The 15235-nt window shown below is 23.3% G+C and overlaps 1 protein-coding gene across 2 annotated transcripts in view; it reads left to right on the forward strand.

The window, feature by feature from the left end:
• The window catches only part of LOC113556101 (trace amine-associated receptor 1), a 77291-nt gene that overhangs the window by 11939 nt on the left and 50117 nt on the right, over window positions 1-15235 (forward strand). Inside the window, exon 2 of one of the 2 annotated variants that reach the window (XM_026960847.2) lies at window positions 9300-9451. The gene's annotated coding sequence lies outside the window, so the exon portion shown is untranslated. Of the gene's footprint in view, window positions 1-9299; window positions 9452-15235 lie in introns of those variants that run through there. The other variant, XM_026960848.1, reaches the window with a different exon arrangement.

The following is a 15235-nucleotide window of genomic DNA, read 5'->3' on the forward strand; positions in this document are numbered from 1 at the left end:
CGTATAACATTCGAGGCCTGCTGCACTATAGACAACATAATCGAATTTTCTGAAAATATCAAAATTTACATAAATCGGGTGGGTAGCACCGTCTGAAACCTCCAAGCCACCCTCGCACGCATTAAACAGTATTTTGCAGTTTTTTTCTGTTCATTGTACTGTTCAAATTGTAAACATGTCTTGATTTATATAATTTTAAATATAACTTTTAATTATATACAATATTTTATAATGAAATGTATTAAGTACAGTATTTAAATTCAGTTTAAATGGAACTTTATTATAAGTTATTAAGTTATAACATATTACAATAAAATTTAATATAATGAAATATATATATATATGATTAATATCACGCGTGGTTATCTACTAGTAATTTTTAATATGATTATGATTGATAAGAATTAAGTTAGATCATTGTAGGTGAAATAGTTTGACGTCTGAGGACCGTTGTTTTTATCATAATTTTTTTTCGATAGAGTATAGTGAATATAAAGGTACCTAAAGGCTTTAAATCTAAAGCATTTGACGATAATGTAAAAATGATTAATAATTTTCCATATTATTATAACTTAAGTAGTAGGTACCCGTATCACCTATGTATACAAGATTATCCAATTCAATACATCGATGTTTTAATAGAAAACATCGAAAATATTACAAAATTACATTTATACCGTCATATATAAAACTATGATTTATATGTTGACCCAAAATATATACGGTCGACGGTCATTGCTACTCGCTAAGCAAAAAGAAAGACAATGAAAAACTAGTAATATACGCGATAAACTAAAGATAATAACGCGAGACGACCTAGTACGATAATTTGTATAGTGCATATAGAGTATTCCAACATTAATGTCAAACAGGAAGTATTATATTCCCATTGGCTATAAACACCGTGTAAGTTAAAAAATTATTACGGACCATTCTACAACACTCATTCATACAACCCAAATCGTTTAGCCGAGTCAAGTCGGCGAGCTTTATAAAAATATAGATTTGTACATATTTTAAATTACTTAATAATAATATAAATAATATAACACTTTCTTAATAAGATGAAAAAGTACGATTTGAAGCTTTCATGAATATGAATTAAAAAAGAATATAATATATGTAAAGATATTAATAAAAAATATCGTCTCGGTAGTATAGACCTTATATGGGCAATATAATAATTATTCTTCAATATGTAAGTCAACTGGGGCGCACTCATACGTACGTATATGAAGCACTGACTTGAGCGATATAAAGCTCTCTTAAATCCTAATATATATTTTATTATGATGCCTTAATTTACTTTATTTGACGTCCTTCCTTTTTACATAAAAGTATTTTTTAGTTTTTAGGTTTCGAAGTATTAACTGGGTATATCTATTGAATATAGATTTTAGAATGTGGAATACCTATATAGGTACTTGAGTGTTCAATTCTATAACGTAAAATGGTCCGTCATCATTCATCAATATTTTGCCACATATTATATTGTAAATACCTATAGGTGCCGTTCTCAAATGATATTTTACTTAATAAATCAGCAGAAAATTTATTTTTATTTAATGTTCATTTTTTTTTAAAAACAATTAACACAAAAATTCTAAATTTATCCACGTACACGCTTAATATTATGTCATTAAAACGAATTATTAAATATAATACACGTATAATATATATCAATACAATTTTTATTTTATTACTATTTACCTCTAGGCTAAAATTGTAAATTATTATTTTAAAATTAGTTTTTTTAAACACATTATAGACAGCACTACTAATTTATAGAATAATAATAAATATAAAATATGAGGTTCGCTGTAGTGAAGATATTCTATGTACATTATATAAGGAAGTACCAACATCTTTTAAAATGTGCCATTTGTTTTTATTTTTCTAACAAAAAAATAAAATAAATATTTTATAACAATTTAGTTTCTTCATTCTTGATCATGGATGTCGATCAATTTAAACCATCCTAAATATCTTATTAAAAATTTCAATAAAATTAGGAGGTTATAAATATTTTATGACTAAATTACAAAATAATTAATTTATATTTTACAAGGGAACGATGAAGTACCTATAGAGATTTTTTTTTTTAAACCAAATGGTTATTTAGTATCTAGTACAATTCAATATACTTACCTTATATAGTAATGCAAAACTTTATAACTGATTTAGAAAGTTTATCAAAGAAGCAAGTAAATGTTCATTTTTCCTTAAATCTCTTGAAAACTTATTTCCAATAAAATGAATCGTAGCCATTGTGTTGTAAAAGTTTATAGAATACAGTAACTACGCATAAAATTGAATAAAAGTAGGTAGGTATAATACCTGTGAATATATTATGTGTTTTCCTAGTATTCTTATATAGCTATTCTATTCAAATTGTTAAGAGTTTGTTAAACATCTCAAAAATACATTAACAACTGAAAAATTTGATATGTTTAAGCTATTTATTAAATGTTTGATTGCTAATTGGTAATCTAAGTTAAAACTATTTATATTTCATATCATAGAAAACAATGCCCAAATATTATAACAAGTATTTCTCTCATTTTAAAATAAAAATTTAATTTAACGGTATGTTATATATTTTAAAAGCAAATTCATACCAATGAAAAACATTTATTTTCATAGTTTTCAATTAAAAAATCACGATAAAATAATACATAAAAAACATATTGTTATTGAATCAATATAATTACAATTAGTTAGACGCATATATATCTTTTTCGGGTTAGGGTAAAATGTACCACTGCACAAAATCTACAATTTTAATAACTACCTTATGATAATACTAAATTATTCAAATTTCGGATTAAAACCTGATCACTCGGGCGTTTCTTGACGATTTTTGACCCAGGTCTAAAATATAGCCATGGGAATATCATTTGTTAGTATGTGTACATTTTTCATGCACAAAGAATGTGTAAAAAAATGTATACTTAAATGTTTACATATAATGTAAATACAGATCGTTGACACGGTGTTGGTACGCTTTAAATCATTTTTTAAATTACTCAACATTGACATATTATAACCTGCAAACTAATCAGTAAACACAAGTAATAGGTAGAAGCGCATATTATCTGGCATATGGTTATAAATTAATTAAGTTTCCCTAGGACCTAGATACGAATTGATTACATTTTCGTTGAATTACAGTAAGCTTTTGTACTAAATACCATAACGGAACTCATATATAATGAATTTGCCATTTTCAATGTAATTTAAGTCAAAAGTTTCATAACATATCAGTATACATTAGGGTGGTACTATACATAGATTATTATTATATTCACCAAAAACTTAATGATTTCGTTTCATAGTTGCATACGGAAGTTCTTATTTCTTCAAGATATGGATACCTACGCATTAATATAATATTATAATATTATACTATGCAATTGTATGAAAAGTACATTTATTTTTGTAGCATGCTGCTGTGTCGCTACCTCATCTACACTACTTAAATAAAAATTTAGTGTTACTACTTTTAAGGTTATTAATAAAAAAATAAACGATTAAATTACTTTTTTGTTACTTTAAAAAAGGTTCCTATTGTACACTATTGTTGACAACTTTTTATTTTACCTTTAGATGGTCAAATTGTTAAAAGACGGTTGTTGACCATTGATTGCATAAACTCAAATGTATTTTAAACAAAAAAAAAACAGGAGAACTCACACGACTGTATACTGTGTAATAAGTTTTCAAGTATATTGACCACTGTAAATTAATGTATTAAACTTAATTTAATTCAATGATAAATCAAACCGAAAAATGATTCTAAGTGAAGGAAGCGTTTATAATTTATTAATTGTATTTGTATATAATATGTATAATGCAATTTATATTAATTTATGCACTATATTATTATATTTAATTTATGTATAGGTGTTTAGTACTATAAATTTAGGTTGATTTTTGATTATTATTTATTTAAAAAATATGAAGATATAGGTACTTAGTATATTATTCAAATTATATTTGATAATCTAGAAAATTACCTACCATTGCAAAAAAAGTTATTATTTATCATTATAGCAAATCATAAAAAAAAATGATTGTATGAATGTAACTATTCATATGATAACTCACAAGTATTATTAGTTATTGAACTTCTTATTGAAATTATTAGATTATATTTTTAAAAAATATTGTAAAAGTAATTAAATGCTTTTTATGGATACTTATATCTTTGATGTAATAATATAAAGTGTAAAGGTATTTCCTCATGTGTAAGTCTTATGAAAATACTAACGAACAATTTTCAATAAACTGATATATAAAAATATTTTAACAAAATACATTTGTTAAATACAACTGTAAGTTAAATAAGTCGTTAGGATGTTTAAAATAAACTTTTCACAATTTGAACGATTTACTTATTTTATTAAAACTGTAAATATAACAGATTTAATATGCTTAAATATATTAGACGAATACTTTTTCGTATAAATAAACTATTTATGATGTCAATGAATAAGGTTCATTAAAGGAATATATTTACTTTTTAATATATTTTTCTTAGTTATTTCTTATACCATTGTGTGTAGGTCTCACCACGCCACCGTTTCAAACCAATATGTTTTATCTGCCTATGGATTAGTATAAACATTCTAGTGTTAGAGTTCACTGCATTGCTAGGAACTATGATAAAATCTATTTTTGATAAGCGTTGAGAATAGTCTTCCCCCTAATTAAATTTACTTAAGGATTCCTTTAATTTATATTTTTTTTTTGTTTTTCTTTTAATATATTAACATTGTATTTATAGTATATCATGTATATTGGTAACTGCTACTTTTTAATGATGTACAATTATCGTTGAATTAGCGGTTTGTGACGACACTGTAAGTTTATTTTTTTGTGACAGAATTCTGATTGAAAATATATTGGTATTAAAAAATAATAAGTAGTTGAAAAGATGAGAATTCTATTGACAATGATTGCATAAATGTTTAGGTAATTTAATATCGGAGTAGATCGTAGTACGTACCTATTAGGTACCAAGTAAATATTTCCTTCAGAATAATATTATTTTTCAATTGGAAATTACCATAATTATATTTTGTTTATTATGATTTTGGCCACCATGGCTATTGGCTGTCACAAAACAGTTATAACATTTAAAGGATTATATTATATTAATTATATTGAATCGTATTTACCTCAAGAGATATTTTTTAACATACATTTTTATTACTATTTTTAACTAAACAATATCATAATATTGATTTTATTGGTGATTAAATATTTTATACTAAATACTTTATTAAGTATAGTTAATTATAACATTTAAAAATATAACATACATACAACACACCTATGCATAGCTAAAAAATAAAGTATTATAGGATAGTACTTAAATAGAATTGAATAAATTATAAATTATTATAAATTAAAACAAATAAATAGACTATTAAATAATACTGAAGATATTATCAAATTCTTTATAAAGTATGATAATTATTTTATTATAAGGTTTAACTTTAATTCAAAAATATAATATAATAAACGATAATTTGGTACAAAAATATTAAAAACTAATAAATAGGGATGTCAGAAGAAAAGTAAACAATATCAATCTAAAATAATATCAAAATAAGTACCAAGGTGCTTTAGTCTTATAATATTTTATACGGGTACTTTATTAAAATCTTAATAATAAAATGTTAAATATTATGATGTGATACACTTATGAAAGCAAAGATTTTGTCACAGTTGTAAATTTATAATTATAAACAGCTTAAATACACAAAATCGTTATACGAAGCTGTCTAAATATATGAATATACATTAAAATAAACCTGAAATTATTTTTAACTATTAATAATAACATTCTATGTTTAAAATGGTTGATTTTAGTTTACCAAACTTTAATCTTAGGTACACCTATGAATAATTTTTTAATTATTAAATTGGTTGCAATTTTGATCGGGACATACTATAGGTTAATATATTCATTATTCATACTATTCCAGCAGATAGTGCACATAAACCTCACATTCTTTTGGTTATGACTCAAATCTTCATGTACGGTATGCTTATGTATAGTACTATTAATAGTACAAACTCAAACTTTTTGGAAACAGGAGCAAAGACAAATTTAAATTATAATGTATGGATTATTTTATAATATACATTTTAGTTTCTAAGTGAAGAATAATATATTACATTTTTTTTCAATGATGTTGCTGTATATATATAAAAAATGACTGCGAACACTTTGTTATAAAAAAAGAAAGATCAAAATACGTCTTATTATAACGTGTTCTATTATAAAATAAATGGTACTTAAAAAATTAAAGTGTGAATATTTTAAACTATTAAAAAAAAAGTTAAATGATAATAAAACTTTAAGTACCTATAAATTTATAATATACATCAACATCGTGTATGTATCAATATATTATTTATAATAAATACATAAATGTAAACGACTAGACGTAACAAAATTAATATTATACATTATCCAGCACTTGAACAATTTTCTTAAAACTAAACAAATTTCACAATATGCTAAAGCTAAACGGATTGTGAAAAATAAGAGTAATTTATTTAATCAGTGTCCAAACACTCCAAACATAAAAAAAAAAAATAATACATTGCTCCACTCAGAATTTAAAAGAATTTATCATTTTACTTTTTTTGTCATAAAAAAAAAATAGTAATAAAAAACCACAACTCGCATATGGATAAAAATATAAATTACTTTATACAGCTTTTTTTGTGCTGTTCTATATTTATCGCTGGATTATAAAATAATATTATATTTTCATCCTAGGTGTGTATCAAATAATTAATTTTTTCTGTAGAAACATATTTTGACGTATGCGCAATAAAATATATAAATGTATTAAGCTTTAAAAGATCAACACAAAAAACAAAACTAATGAAGAAATGAGTAATACTTTCTTATATACATTTGAATAGTTTAAATCAACAAAAAATTAACGAGTGTTTCAATTATTATTTTATAACTATTTAAAATAATGTATTTTTATTTTAATAAATTCTAATACTAAATACAGTAACTTATTTCTATTGGTATATTTAATTTCATTGCTTATTGGATAATGAGTATATTAAAATCGACATTTTTTTTAAAAATACAAATATTTTAATAATTTTTATTAAATTTATTTATAGGTATATATTTATACATTTACTTTGAATTTTATTTTTGGATTTAAATAGTTATTGTTATGGTTAAATAAAATAAAATGCATGTTAATACATGGATAAATAAAAATTATAAAAAAATAAATATTGCTACAAAATATATAATAACGAGGATACAAAGTTTAGAATATGAATTTAATAAATTATGTTTATTACCTTAGACCATTTAAATAAGAAAATATTAAGCGGGCGACAATTTGAAAGCCTCTATTTAAAGTAGGTTTTGGAGCGTGTTATTATATATGAATTATATCTCATCACATTCAAAAGACGATTCTATAATTTTAACCATTTAGGACATAAGTACATATCTAATTATAGTAAAATGGTAAATTATGAAGAGTTACGAATAACCAGAACGAATATAATATCGCCCTCATTTAATTTTCCTTGTCCACGCCTAACCATGTATTATTGATTCACTTAACAGTAAACCTCGAAAACTGCAAACTGAAAAATTGTATTTTTCTATATATTGCTCAAAACATCTTCATAAAGGATTAACAAAAATGTACTTAATCATCAAAATTTTTTAGTTCACTTTCAAATGCGGACCTTTATGTTATCTGAGAATTCCTTCCTAAACGCTTTAAACGTAAATAATTGTAAGTATATTAGCATGATATTTTAAATTAATAATTTAAAAAGAGTCAGTACTCGAGATAAGTTTAAAATATGTTAAATTTATGTTATATATATTATGAAACATTAATTAAAAAATGCTCACATCTTGCTCACAACATTAAAGTTTCAACGATAAAGTTATGATCTATCAATTTATCATATTTATATGTTTCTATAAAAAATGACTGTTAAATGTTGCTATGATAGAATGCAAAAATGATTAAAATGTAAGTCATATATTAAAAACATACGTTTCATAACAAAATAATTATTTGTGCCTAGAAAAATATATTGGGAAATCATATATATTTAATTAATTAATTCCTCGTTACTTTTTAGATACTAAACAAGAATTTTTTATATTTTAATAATGATAAATCCACTTCAAAATTCAGAATATAGAATTTGTTGAGCGTGTAACAATGGGTATAGAACATTTTAATTATTGATAATAATATAATATTATTAATTATTCAAGACATATTTTGAGTTTTTATTATATAGTATTATAAACAGTATTTTTTTATTAATCAAATTGTATGAGTTATACTGGTATAGAAAATGATGGTATAAGACACGATGTTATTTTAATTTGTAATTCCTAGTGACCTAAATAAGTAAAAAATTAATTTTAAATAAATACGAAACAATTTGATTCCTTACCAATTTATTAGATATGTTTTAACTTAACATGTGTTATCTTTTGTAAATCGTTTATGTAAATTAGCTATAATTGATATTTTGAAATATTTTTAAAGATGAAAATATCACGGCTTTTTCCTTTTTTTATTTAGATAAAGACTTTTTATTTTAAATTTATGTAAATTCTAATAATTTTATTAAAAAATCATAAGTAAATAGTTATTATATTAGTTACTTGCAACTACCATTTAATATTGTATACATTATATTTTTCATATTTTATAAATAATATAATAATATTAACGTGTCGTTTTTTTGAAAAAATAAATATTCTAATCATTCATTTTATCAAACCAAATCACTATTTATACTTTAATAAAAAAACTTGTTTTAAATTATAAAAACACATACAATATTCTCAAATATTATAATGCACTTTTATTACGTTATACTAATTATTCCGTGTTAACATGTTCATACTTCTACTTAATATGTTACTTCGCACACTAGTATGAATCCTGCTGTACAAACATATTATTATACAATATTATACATTTTAAAATTAATATTTAAAAACAATTTTGTGAGTTCTTGGATTTTAGAAAACTATAATGACGTATTATACTTAGGTACCTAGGTACGTTTTTATTGTTTAAAACCTAATAATAATAATGTATAATATATTTGCTTGTGTATCACAATCATCGATCGAATTCAATATCGGAAAACTCTGAGTCTCTTATAACTGAAAATAAATAGGTGTAATATTTTTAGTTTTTACTGTGAACGCATTCGTTGTCTGTATAATAATCTTTGCTCGTCAATTTGCTTTTGCACAGCATATATAGTGAACGCTTGCGCTTCTGTCTTTTTGTGGTACGGAATCGGTGTTTCAAGTCGCGTTACGGACAGTGCGTTCTCGACTTCGGCTCCGTGAACTTACGGCCAACCTTTAACCGAAGTCATAATAGACGAACATCGTAAATCATTTGTAAGTATTATATATTATTTAATTTCATTATAATGTAGAAAACTATCTTATACACGTCATAATTTTTCCCATTTAGTTTAAAAATGTTCAAACATGAATCAAGCACGCAATATAATAAAATTAAAAAATATTTTAATTTCTATATAGCTATGCACTTAATAATTTATTTTATCTAATTATTGAATTATAATATGTTAAAAGCTTACAAACAAATTTAGAGAAATTGCAATAACGTTAATTAACGGTTGGCGTGTGTTATTATTTTTGATGTATTTATTATTTATTAATTTTTTACTAGAATTTCATCTTACTTGAATAATACCATTAAATATGATCATTATATATTTTTAAATACAATATATATAAACAATAAATTGGTTTCATATAAAATTATTTAAATTTTTCTAATTTTATTGAAAATTCATAATATAATTATGTTTATAAAATATAGGTAGTTATAACTTATAATTATACAACATAATAAAGATAAATATACATAATACTATTGAATACCTACATAAATACATAGAGTTAAAAATAACTAGACGTGTTCTTAAATATGAAATATATTCTAATTTAATCGTAATATCAATACAAATTTGAATGTTAGGTATTACGCTTTTATTAAACATTTTTTCTTTTTACAATTATTGTCACTAGATGCCTTTTTAATGATATTGTTACATAAATTTATGTTTTAAATTAAGTATTTTATTTATTTAATGTCTATTAAAATATAATTCTAGTATATTCTATTCTCTATATAAATCAAAATTAATATAAAATCTACTACTAAAATGCCCCAATAAATTGTTATCTAAATTATTTAATAAAATTACAAAATATATATAATTTAGTAAAAAATCAAACCATTTAATATCTTTGAAGGCTGAAACACTATTACCTAATACGAATTAAAAATATATATTATCATATAATATTGCTTCATTACGAAAAACTTGAAATATAGTAGTAATTTTAACATGTCATAGTTTTAATTATCCTTAAGTTAGTTGCCAATTTAAACTTTATTTTAAAATAAATTAAAGAACAGATTGTAATAATGTAAATAAAACAACAGCATAGTATAATTTCTGTTGTAAGCCCTACGCCTATAATATTACAATTTTCAAAGTAACAATTCTATAGTTTTTTTTTTAATATTTTTTCCTTCTAATTGAATTTTATTGTGTAAAATGTATTAATTTTATTATTAATTAGTGATTTAATATTATTTTCTTATTTAAAACCATTTTTTGAAAATTAGGTTTTACATCGGTATTTAAATGGGGCATCGCCCATTTGTGCCAAAATAAAAAGGTATGTTTTTCTGACAGCCCAGTCGCCACAAATTTATCTGATTTAATTATTATAAAGTAATACATTTTTTTTAAAATAATTATAATCAGTAAAATTTATTTAAATCATAATTAATTGTACGAATTTTTCGGTTATGTTCTTTCGGGAAAAACTACAAGTACCATCAATAATACGCATTTTTTTTAAACAATAATAAATAATTACTAGGTTCAAATTTTTTTTGAAAATTATATGCTATGGGTAATATTATAATACTCAATTATCCAAAGTTAAAAATATCGATATAAGTAGTAAACAATTTAATTCAGTGGTTCTCAAACTGTGGTACGCGAAATACTATACAGTATACATGGTGGTACATGGAGGGCTATTAAACTGTAGTTGTAGTATATTTTACTTAAGTGGTACGTAAAAAAAAAGTTTCAAAACCACTGATCTATATTATAATTGAAATACAAACTATTCATTCAAGTAGGCATGACAGGTATTTACAAATGTACAATGTAGGCACATGGTGATGTGAGTCTTTAGTTTAAAACGTATCACTACCTATCCACTTTTCTATAATACCTATATTTAACCTTCAATTAACTCACTGGGGATACATTAAATTAAAATGTCATGATGAATAATATATAAATAGCTTTATTGTAACAAAGAAACATGATCACAATCGCAAACAAGTAACTTTGGATCATGGTATAATGCACAAATCTCTAGGCATTTCTTCCTTTACGCGATGACCCAAACAGATGATACAAAGGATTCGGTGTATTCAAATAGACAAAGACGTTTTAAAATCCCTAAACACCACAGAAAATAAATCCTAAACAATGTTAAAAGCGTTTGTTGAAAAGTAATATTACAGAAAATGGGTTAGTAAATGATAATGTTTGGTTTTATACGAATTCCACAATCCTTCATTTTTTATGTATCTGTCAACCGTTGTACCTTAATTTATAAAAACTTACTCTATTACTCTTTTTATTTAAAAACCATGAAAATAACGATGATAAAAAAGAGTTAAATGCTATTACTTAAGTTTACGTAGGTATTTGATGTATTTCTTATTCAATTTGATTTTAGATTCTGAGCAGGTCGACGAATGTATTATTGGTTTAACAATGATGGCGTGATTGTGCGTTTATTTTAGATTCTGAACAGAGCTAATCTAACGTAATAAGTAAAGTAAAATAAATTACTTTAATAGCTATATCAAAAAACATATCAAGAAATATTATATAGGCTGACAGTCGACAGATCGTCTTCATTTAGCTATAATTTTTCGTGTTCAATGATATAACATTAAATAGAAATTTAAAACACCTATTATAGTGACCTATTTGATACCTAAAATACAACCGAGTGGTACTTACTTGCTCCCTTTTTTTTTTTTTAACAAAGACACTTTTTATACCAAAAAAATACTTCAATATTGAAGGTAGTTTCTATTAATGAATTGTCTAGTTTGTTATTTCGGATCAATTACACTTACTATTCTTGACAATCGATAAAAAACTAAAAATAGAGTGACGGTATTTAAACTATACTAATTTTTACGAAATTTATTTTTTTATTTTTTTGTTATTTCAAAAATTAAGAACGTATAGATACTTAAAATATTTATTAATTATTTATTATGCATTTTACAGTTTTGATTTTTTAAATCAATTTATAGACATTTTAAAATTTTCCTTAATTTTTAAAATAGATTCATCAAGAATTATAAATTAGTCTTCAATCAAAAAAATTAGAAATTGAATACGGTGCTTTTGATTAGTTGTAATAAAAATTATATAAATACCAAAAATAGATATGCAACATATTCTTTAAAAACGTTTAAAGTTCAATTATACAATTAAATAATTAAATGAAAAATAATGATATTAGCTAATAATATTTTGTAATTCAAAAATATTAATTTTAGGGACTTATATTCATTAATACAAATTTTATTGTTTACTATACAGTCTGCACACAGAGCAAATATTAAAATATTTAGACTAATTTTAAACTATTTATACCTACTATACGAATCTAATTTAATCGTCCTAATGTACATTTTCTATATTTACTTATTAGTTAATAACAGTTATTCATATAACCAATATAATATTATGATAGTTATTATAGTACATTAAATTTGATTATATATTGTCATATTGAACAAATGTTCAACATATTGTATTACTATTAGCAATAGAAATATGAATTATAAATTATAAAATATTCTTAGAAATATAGCTGCTAGACACGTCTCTGCTAAGAACCTTATAACGTATTCAATGACTTATCATTCAATTCAAATTTAAAATATTCATTACAGTGACCTGAATTTCGTATATTCAAAGTCTATTACATTAAATTAACTTCTTTGGTTTTTTAGTTATCTTCTATTTTTCAATCATTTTTAGACTGAAAAAAATAATTTAATCTCATTTTTAATGACCAATATTTCTTTTTTATCATATAATTTTATTTCATTTATTTTAAGTAAATAACAGAAATCTTACGAATTATCTGAAAAATAATAACATATTGGACATTGGTTAGGTAATGCTGCACAGAGCAATTGATAAATCTCTACCATGGCAACTGGCGAAGCACAATATTTACCGTTCATCTGACCCGGGCGACCGACCGTTGGCATATAAGCCCCTTGACAGCCGGCATATTAATAGTACCTATCTATATATGATTTATATACCTATTTGACTATTTAAATGTATATAAAAAAATCATATTTATCCAACAGCATCCTAACACTAATTTAATTTAAAAAATATATATTCGTTTAAATTAGTTTTTAAGTTTATCAAGTTACAACATAAAAATATATAAATATATATTCACATAACTATGTATATTTTTGTTCAAAATCAATAATATATAAATATTAAAAAAAAACGTAAATATAATAAATAATAATGCTTTGCATTTTTATAATGTGTAACAACACACAGTAAATATAATAAAGTGGATTTATTCGGTATATTCATATGTATAGGTAACTAACATTTTATTATACATTTACAAACAACGCTGAAACATTTTAAAAATATTATTTTTTAATTTTTTACATAATATACGCTTATATAATAACTCATAAATTCATAATTAACAACGAAAAATTAATTATTTCACTAACACTGTTGAATATATAAAAATTATATTTTTTTTGAGCTATAATAATAGTCATATGCTAATCGAATAAAAATACAAAATTATATTTTTTGTAATTTTAAATATATTTCATATAATTAGGTTACTTAGCATAAATATTTAAATTAATTGATATATTATTTTTCTTAATTTCTTATTCTCAAATTCAAAATAATATTTTAAATCAAGTCGTAAACGTGTACAGAAAACATACTTTAGATACCTACTAATAAATAAATAAATTTAAATTCATCGGAATAATAAGAAATATATCGATGTAGATATCGATAATTATGTATTTAAATAATACAATAATAATAATAGTTTTATTCATTTATTGCATTTGGAAAGAATACATACTTAGAATACAATTATCTTTGAACATAATATACTTATTAGTACTTACGGTGGACAATTACCTGCCCAAATATTGGTTCTAAATTTTTAATGCTCAATATTGTTCTATAATGAATATATTCATATGGTATATCTAAAAAAATATATAACAAATGTATTCAACCGAACTTCTCAAAACACGGAAATAGAAAAATATAGACCAAAAATAATAATGTATAATTTTAAGACTAGATAGGTATTATATTTATCATTTCAAAGGAATACATAAAATATAATACCTACAATAATAAACGCTCACTTGCATAGAAAGCTATTGTTTGAGAATTCAACACGACTGATGTAATTTTAAACATATAATAAAAAATTTCGTATGCACGAAAATGCAAACGACTGTGAGCGAAAAAAAAAACTTTTAATCCGTAAGACCAGATCGTAGACCGACATCAAAAAAGAAACCGTTCTATTCTAAACGATAATGATAAAATAAAATATTCCACGACAACCGCATAATATCTATACACGTACATAATAAACAGAAGATTTAAGTTTTTTTTGAATCGTTAACCATTATGTATTATATTAAGGTTCGTGCAAACAACCGTGTTCGTTGATATCCATTATAGTCATATTATGTACCTGTACGGCTGAACCTAGTTGATGTTTGGCGATTCGCGACGATTTATGGCTCACGCGCCAGTCGACGCGTGTAATCAAACGTTCATATTAAATTATGTGCAAATAGGTTGGCAAACACGAATAACATTATATTATAAACAGTAGCCAGAAATAATTCAAGACTCGAGGTGTTAGTTAAACTTATTAGTTATTGCTGGTGGTGTCGAGACGAGATAACGAAAAAGGTTTCTATAGCTATAAGATCAAGACAATAGGCAATAACAGCACATTAGCACTTAGTTTTATCTCGTAAATAAAATTCAGATAAAT

The sequence above is a fragment of the Rhopalosiphum maidis genome, chromosome 1 (assembly GCF_003676215.2).
Source record: "Rhopalosiphum maidis isolate BTI-1 chromosome 1, ASM367621v3, whole genome shotgun sequence".
Classification (NCBI taxonomy): domain Eukaryota; kingdom Metazoa; phylum Arthropoda; class Insecta; order Hemiptera; family Aphididae; genus Rhopalosiphum; species Rhopalosiphum maidis.